Below are 8,610 nucleotides of genomic sequence, written 5' to 3'. Positions count from 1 at the left end.
TCTCAAAGCCCCACCTCACAAAATGAAAAAAAAAACTGAAACACTTTCTCTAACCTTGTCCTTGCCACTGGGGAAAATTGCGTAACCCACATTCATTCCGCACGCGCTTGAGGAAATCGGGGGCGCGAGGCAAAAAGCTAAAATGATGCATCGCGGTGACCACGTGACCTGTGGCCGCGAATCCAACATCTTCGAACGGGAAGTGTAGCGGAGGTGTGCCCCTCAGAGGAGGAGAGGAGGAAGAAGAATCCGCACGGAGAGGTGGAGTAGGCTGTGGAGGAGGAGGAGGTGGAGGAGGAAACGAAGGTCCCTGAGATACAGAAAACCAGCACTGCCGCGACCATCAGTCGTTGAGGCGGCGATAGCCGAGCAAGAGCGACCAGTCTACCGGCTGTAACCCTTCAGGACGGGGGCGCGAACCTTTGCTGAGGCAAGAGCGACAGGGAAGTTTGGTTGGCGGAAATCCCCGAAAAAAATCACACCAAAACCCCCAATTGGGCGTGCTATTTCGGGCGACTGACGCGTACGAGCGACCTAACTTCCCCGGACGGTGGCCAAGTCCCCAAGTGGGAAAACCACGGCTCCTTGGAGCTTTGCCCAAGCCGTCTTTGCCAAGGATTTGCCCGGCGCCCACCGAAAACCGAGGAGACTGCCGCGTTTTGCCCGCGAATCATAATCTCCGGACTGTTTCCGGAGGAAAGGAGCGGGATATCCTATCGTTCAGCATCTATCTTCGAGGGTGACCAAGGAGGGGACTGTTGGATATAGGGAAGGCGGGAGTCGAACCGGAGACATCAACGCTCGTGATAAGCACCGAAGGGTTTCTCCAACTCAGGTAGGTGAAATAAAATTGAGTGTTGTGATCGACCGTTTCAAAGGTATTTTAGCAGAATATTTGGGATTTCCACACCCCGGCGATGGCATAAAACGATGTGATGAAGTTGCGAAAAAAAACAAAAATATATGGATAAAAATATTCGCTAGCGCAAAGCGACCAAGGACTATGCCCGGAGCTAAAACAAGTTTTTATATCAGTAATAAAAAAATAACTCTCACAATTTAAGAGAATACACAGGAGGTCGCGGGTTCAAATACTAACTGGTTAGGTCTCCCCCCTCCAGGGCATGGATGTTCCTGTACTTTTGTTTGAGAAATTAAAAATCTCGATGTATAAGGTCAATAGTGCTGTTTTCGGCCGCACGGAAATAAATATAAATAAAAAAAATTAAATTAAATCAACACCAAGGCTGGTTTAATGGGACGGCACACCAACGAATTTATTTCAAACGAACGATGGAATAGGCTCACGGAGTTAGTCCCTTCCTTCCCATGGGCGATCAACAATCTTGTATAACGTTCTGGCAGCAACAAAATCTGCGCCACGAGGGTTATTAGTTAACCTGTCAAGAGGCTACACCTAAGTTTGACATTAGGCTTCAGGTCGGTATTATTTTTAAAATAGTAGAATGTGATAGCCGGTAATTTCCTATAATGGAACAACAATGCCATCTACGTAGTAATGGATGGGAGGAGACGTTGGTGCGCTATATGTATGGTTGAAAACATATATGTCGTAGACAATGGTTATATTTAACGATAGAGAGCTATTTCATCAGAAGTAATGTATTCAAAACGCCCTCCTTACAACACCGACATCATCCATAGAATGAGCTCTGCCAAAAGCACGACTATAGTAGTAGTATTAGCATTAGTAATAGTAGTAGTAGTGCTGTGATTTAGGCTCCGTTGACGGCTCGGTCATTTCGCGTCACTACTACATCATTTAACTCGGATATTTCAGGGCACGACTCTAATGCATGCCCTCAAGATGGATGAAGCACTATGAATATCTTAACGACCCGACACCACAGCTGATACTTCCTGAATTCTTATCACTTTCCCTCTTCAAACACGTTAGTTATACTTTCAATTAAAATTACCATTGATGCCAAATAATTAAATTGTGGGATAGTAATGATAGTTAAGGAGTACCTAATTGTTTATCAACTGCTACGTTTCACTGGGTGACAATCCAAATTAGATAAAACCTGATTGGCAGGAAGTTAAATTAAAATTCACTAGATAGGCGTGCTGCCAATATAAGAATTTCATTCGAAAAAATTATTTTACCTACGAACGAAAAATTTTTATTCATGTCGGTATTTTAATTTATAACGATAAATTACGATAAATAATAAAATAAATTTTTAGGTCTTCTTAGATAATGTACTACGAGACAATATAAGTTTAACAACCAACAATTACTTTCAACGACCCATCACAATAAGCATCTTATGGCGATCACGCACAGTGGTAAACGATTGCCCACAAAGCAAATATTGGAAAGACCTTCCACTGGATAATTACATTTTATGCTTCCGCTGCTTGAATAAAAAAATTTCCTCTGTTCAATTCGATTACGAGTGCTTTTTAACACCTTTTTCATCATACTAACTTCTGTAAAACTACATGTGGTCGCACCAACTCGTAATAAAAATTCCATTTTAAGTTCTATCTGACGATTTACCGGGTGAATGTCTCTTGGGATTTCAGCCAGGTCAGGTTTTTCAATCTCCTTCAAATATGCGCCTATAAAAGTGATGAGGGACAAGAACAGCACTATCCATCCGACAAACTCGATAAATTTACAGCCAAATGATCTAACTTTAATTATAATTATCGAGCTGACGTATCGAAATAACGTAACCAATAGGCTGCCATAACCACTGAGGAATTTTATTTGACACGCTTCACAGTGAGAAAAGTTTAGGTACATGGTAAATACCACGAGACTAATTGTATCTACACGACTTTGTGAATTACCATCACTTTAAGTGTTTAATCTTCATAAATTTTAGGGATACGCAGTGCGACTTTTTTCTGACATGACGTAAAACAGTTGCAACCGTTTATATGGGTCACGCTAGCATTAAAGAAGTCAAAGAAAGAACTCCAGAGAATTTAATTTACGACCAAAAAATCTATATATAAAAGATTTATGGTGACAAAATTATCATTGGCAATAACAGCATGCGTTTCCCCCGCTAAACCTAAGTGCTAAATAATATAATGTCACCACTGTTGCGATTTCAATAATGTTATTTTAAAAAACCAAGGAAAGAAGCTAAGTTGGGATTCTCGGGATTTTTTAATAATATCTTCATCACGCTAATTTAAATGTTTTGAATTTGGATGTCCGTGTAAATTTGTAACTACTTCATAAAGTGTCTGCTCCCAAGCCCAAATTATGCACGCCCAACCACTCGACCTTCAACCACCCTCCCCAAGGTCAACTTCTTTACTTACCACTTTCAATGTGCCCAAATCCCTCACAAGACAGTATGCATTGGAAGAATTTTATACCTTGGGAATGAGGAGACAAAATCAAAACCAGTCGGTTACAATTAAGCAGTGAGGAATATTCAAACACCTGTCATTTAACGTGCACTCAAATGTAACGAAGTAATATCACAGTCAGTTGAAGGCCTGAATATTTCCCTCTTTAAGATATCCACGAAACGAAGTAATTGAGGTTTCTTGAAAATTCCACTTCATGCTCATCTATTTGTACCTCATCAATTCAGGGAAAAAAAAACTTTAGGAAACTACATTTTATACAGATTTATTTCGACATTTAGAATATCATCTTTTATTATTATTGTTATAAGAATTATTTTTTGAGTTTTTCAGTGGTTAAGGAACCTCCAAAAGTATCACTCACGCTTGAAATCTTGCATTTTATTCTTTTCCTCGATATATTACTCCTTTGAGACACAAGAAATCCCCTCGAAATTTTCGTAAGAAACAGATTAAATCCATTTGAACATTTGCATAACCCTCAAATTCGAAAATTTACCACAGTGTTTTCTCAGAAGTAAAACATTTACGCATAGGATACAGAAAAAAAATATTTTTAAAAGTTATCTTTATGCACCCTGAAACTTTCGACGCAATAGCTTAAATTTTGAGTCAGTAATATATCGCTAAAAATGAATACATAATACCGTTCGATAAGGTCCTCTTGAGGATCGATCACGTTAGCTAACACAATGGACTGAATTCCGGAATCTATTCGTTTCATCAATACTCATAGGAGTTGAAAGGAAGTAGTTGGCGGCTACCGACCTAGTAAAAGCGTCTGAGGTTCCAGCGCCAATGATACATGCCCTTGAGACAGTTCGCCGGACATTAAACAGAGGTTTATGCGATTAACATCTGCAGTGTCACAGCGAGGGGGGGTTTTGGGGGATAAAAACACCCCCAGAGCTCAGAGAAATTTTTAAGTTTAATCCATTTTACTTAATTGGATTGATATTACTAATACAATAGTGTGAGGATGAATAAAATATCCCTCAGAAAGCCGTAAAACTCACCGTTTTGAACCATTTATCTTTTAAATTCCGCAATTTATTAATCTCGTACCTATCTCCTATCCTGGTGGGTATACCATACCCCCATATATCCCGGTGTTAGTTGCACCTAAACCACCCCCCCCCCCCCCCCCAGCCTGAATTCCTAGCTTCGCCCCTGAACATTTGCACCGGGTAATATTAAAATATGACATTTCCGTCTCTATCTCATTTCTCGATGGAATAAATTCAGGTTCTCTCGCCATTTAACTCAGAAGTAAAACTCGATTGAAAAAAAAATAACATTCAATGCAATCAACATTGTTTCCATCCGCGCTACCTTGACGGTTCTCCGATACGTTCCCGGAAAGACTCTTTTTTCACTATCTAGGATAGACACGAACTGAAACCAGAGAGCAAGCGCGAGTAAATGAAAAAAGCCAAGCCACATACATGCAAACGGTGAGGGTGTACGGTAAAGGTTTCACAGACTACCCACTTCCACTCAAGGTAGCGGTTGGAACCTCGTAACTACTCGTCGACGTAATTTGTTTCTTACTGGTCTCAGAGTTGATCTCTGCACAGAGATAAATAGAATAGGATGAACCAGCAAGAGAAAAATTGAAAAATGAATGAAATATGATTTAAAAATTTTATGCTTGTGAATTCATTAAGTGTGTACTAAAATAAGGACGGGTATTATACTTCAAAGAATGAAGTCAACTTTTTCCATGACAATTCCATATTCTGGAGAGATATCGAGAGATACGAAATGATAAACAAACGCATCGTTCTGCCAAATTAATTTTATTTCACAGCCCCACTATTCGTGTTTCGATTTGCTTGATACATTTGTTCATCATTAAAAGAATGAGCACAGAAAAAAAATAATTTTAACTAGTTTCCTAATCGCTTCAAAAAAGCAAAATCTTTATAAAAGTCAAACACCGTGGGGATCGGGTTTGTGGGGTGGCTTAGAGTATTGAATTCCCACACCGAGGGCTTGGGTTCAAATCCCAGCGGTGGTAGAGAATTTTCAGAGACTGCCCTATCCCTGCTTAAGTGTTGTGTGGAGGACATTTCAAGCGTAACACTCCGTCCGTCGGATGGGACGTTAAGCCGTGGTCCCCTTGGCGCATTTCGTTAAGAGCAGGCTAATGCCGACGCCGGGTTTCTCTCCACCCTTCCTCACCTACCCTTCCCTCATGGCGCAAATGATCTAAGCTGTCGGTCGCCTCCTCCAATTACCATACCATCAAACACCGTAAAAACGTTACAGCTTCATTATTCCATCATTCATGTGTGCCATGGCGTCCCATTCAAGAATTTAAACCAATGCTACTACGTAATGAAGGTAGATATGATATTTGAAAGACACAACCACCGCCAATGTCATTTGTGTCACAGGAATGGGTAGGTGAGGTGGTGGAGGCAAACCCAGAGTCGGCATTAATTTACTCTTGAGGATAGGCGCCAAAGGGTCCTCCGAATAACGTCCCATCCGACGGACGAAGAGCTGTACTTGAAGTGCCTTCCACAAAGCACTCGAGTAGAGTTCAGTTAATCTCTGAACAATCTCCGCCACCGCCGGAATTTAAACCTGGGCCCACGGGAAGACAACACTTTAGCCACTACACCAACCAGAACCCCTACAGAATGGAAGACTTCCACGAAAGAAATAAAGAAAGAAAACATTCCATGAAAATCTAAACCAATACATTCACCAATAATAATACTTAGGTTAGAATTAAGGTCACATATTCCCAACAAATATGCCAGTGGGGATGGGTAATAGCTGACAACAAGCGTATTGCACCCACATACCTTCTTATCCTGGAGGCGGTAGATGTGTTATATGTCATGGGAAAATGAAGTATCCACATCAAAGAACGATCACAAATGCCGCGGATTCAAGAAATAGAAATTCGCCGGAAGCTTCGAACACGGAAGTGAAAAAGGATAGATAAGTATAAATATTATTAAGTTCTTATTATCGAAAATACGCTTTTCACCAATGCCATAAACGCGGAAGGAATGCATGTATTTAGTATCATATTTGACCTTAAAAAGCGAAAGCTTAAGTGAGCTGTCTCTCTCCGGCATGATGATATGGTAAACAAAGAAATTTCTCGTATAGCGAGGACTGGGGCATGTCTAACTCAAGAAAGTTGCCACCAAAAATGAAAAGAATAATGCAGCGCACAGAGGTTGAAACAATTCTGAACAATCTTGTCATGGAAGTGAAGATTTGGTGGGCAGAGTCAAATATTACGACAGCCTTAAGGAGAGGAATATTATTTATCTTTTAAAGAAGCCAGCATGGTCAAATACCTATCCAAATAATAATATTTTCTCAAATTATGATGTTTATCCTCAGGTGGTATCAATGGCATAACTAGGAATATGCTTTGGGGGGATAGGATGGCCAGGGGTGGCGACATCCTCCACCAGGAAACCGGGAAACTTTTTGAAAAATAAAATGCCTAGAAATACATTTTACATCATTTTGTCACTAAAAATTTAGCTTAAGTAGATGCAGTTATTAAATGTGAAAACTTGGGAATAATTTTAAATATTTTTTTTATTTCTCTGAGTCTTTGGGGGGGATCTATCCCCTAATCCCTCCCATAGTTATGCCACTTGGTAGTACATTCAATAGCTGATTTAGCGTCCATACTCCTACTTTAATTGCTGAAGCTTGAAGAAGTTGCTGAAAAACACTGGCCACGGCAATAATTTCACTCGTCATTAAGGAAATTTAAATTCCCCGGTTGAGAATGAAAAAGTCACCATTTATTAATGAGACCTATAATGGCGTAAAGGATAGAAAGGATCTTGAGATGAACCGTTCCCACACATACGATGGTACCAATACATTTTAGTTCTTATAGAATGAGAAAAGGACAAAACTTTGAAACCATTACAATTCAAGCAATCAAGTTTTTAAAATGTCATGTCTTAAGTCTACAGTCTTAAGAGATCAGAATCTTCAGAATCCCATGAGAAAGCGACCAGCATCGGTCGGGAAACGTTGAGGCCACCCCAGAACTGACGCGGCGACATAGCCCAAACGTTTTTATTCAACATGACGAGTACCCGCGAAAGTTTTAACGAAGAAAGTTTTTAAAACTTAATATTATTTATACGTCGACGCTACCTACCACAAAATAGATAGTTCATATAATTGAAAAGAGCATTTATTTACTTTCATTCACACTATTAGACGTAATTCGACCATCAGCATTAATTATTTACAAAAATGTGGTATTCTTACCATAACCAGAAAACTCAATTTTCGAAACTCGCAAAGGAATACAAAATAAAAGGTTTATGTCATTATTAGATAGAATATGTCTCTCAAATACGTTTAATTCATCCGCACACTTGAAGAGACTAATTGTCGCTCAGGAATAAATTTAACGGAATGGCGCACATGATTTATTCGCACGTTCATTTACACCACCAGTCAAAACTCAACGAATTTGAATAGCTATAAATGCCTGCATAAGGGACAGTCTACCTTGATACAATCTCTAAAAGCCTAGTTGCCGCAGGTAAGAAAACTAACGCACTTCCGCGAGGACGCGAGCAGCGCCCCACTGTCGTGATGAGTAGATAAACAACTTTGTTTACGATTTTGGCGCGCAAAAGAGTATCCCGGTGCCACGGAGACGTACATGTGGGAACATCTAAAGTTTGATTGAAAACTGTTTGAAATTAGGTCTGTTCTGACGCTTATACTGAAAATAATAATTTACCTGCGGCAAATATGCTTTTAAAGGTTGCATTGAGATAGAGTGACCCTCATGTAGACAAATATAACAACCCAAATTCGTAGAGTTTTGACTGATTGTGTGATATCAAAATTTTATATGCTGAAAATAATTTAATAAAAAGACAAATTAAAGGAATGGTGCATTTTTCCAAAACCAAAAATATTTGCAATAAAAGATCACACATGGACCATCTTCACTACTATCGAAAACTGATAGGTCACCATGAATTGTATCGACCTTGTTACCATAAATAAACATCGCAAAAAGGTATGCAAAAATTCTAGTCTCTTCTTTTTTGTTAATTTACAATTCATTCGTTTCTTTCTTTGATTTTATTTTCGCAAAAAACATTGTTAAAACACTTGATTTTGCTTATGTATCAAAATGATATACTCAATTTCATTTCTAGCCGTGAAAATTCTTCATTAAAATTTCTTCAAGTCCTATACTCCAAGATAATATTTTAACATTAAATACAGCGGTCA

At 39.3% G+C, this 8,610-nt stretch overlaps 1 protein-coding gene across 2 annotated transcripts in view; it reads left to right on the top strand.

Annotated features, from left to right (window-relative positions):
• Positions 1-309: 309 nt before the first annotated feature.
• LOC124160469 (phospholipase B1, membrane-associated-like) overlaps positions 310-8,610 on the top strand; it is a 57,694-nt gene continuing 49,393 nt past the window's right edge. For both annotated transcript variants that reach the window (XM_046536323.1, XM_046536322.1), the window contains exon 1: positions 310-835. The gene's annotated coding sequence lies outside the window, so the exon portion shown is untranslated. The remainder of the gene's footprint in view (positions 836-8,610) is intronic.

The sequence above is a fragment of the Ischnura elegans genome, chromosome 6 (genome assembly GCF_921293095.1).
Source record: "Ischnura elegans chromosome 6, ioIscEleg1.1, whole genome shotgun sequence".
NCBI lineage: Eukaryota > Metazoa > Arthropoda > Insecta > Odonata > Coenagrionidae > Ischnura > Ischnura elegans.
The sequence above is the reverse complement of the archived record's forward strand: the minus strand, read 5'-3'. Positions and strand labels throughout refer to the sequence as shown.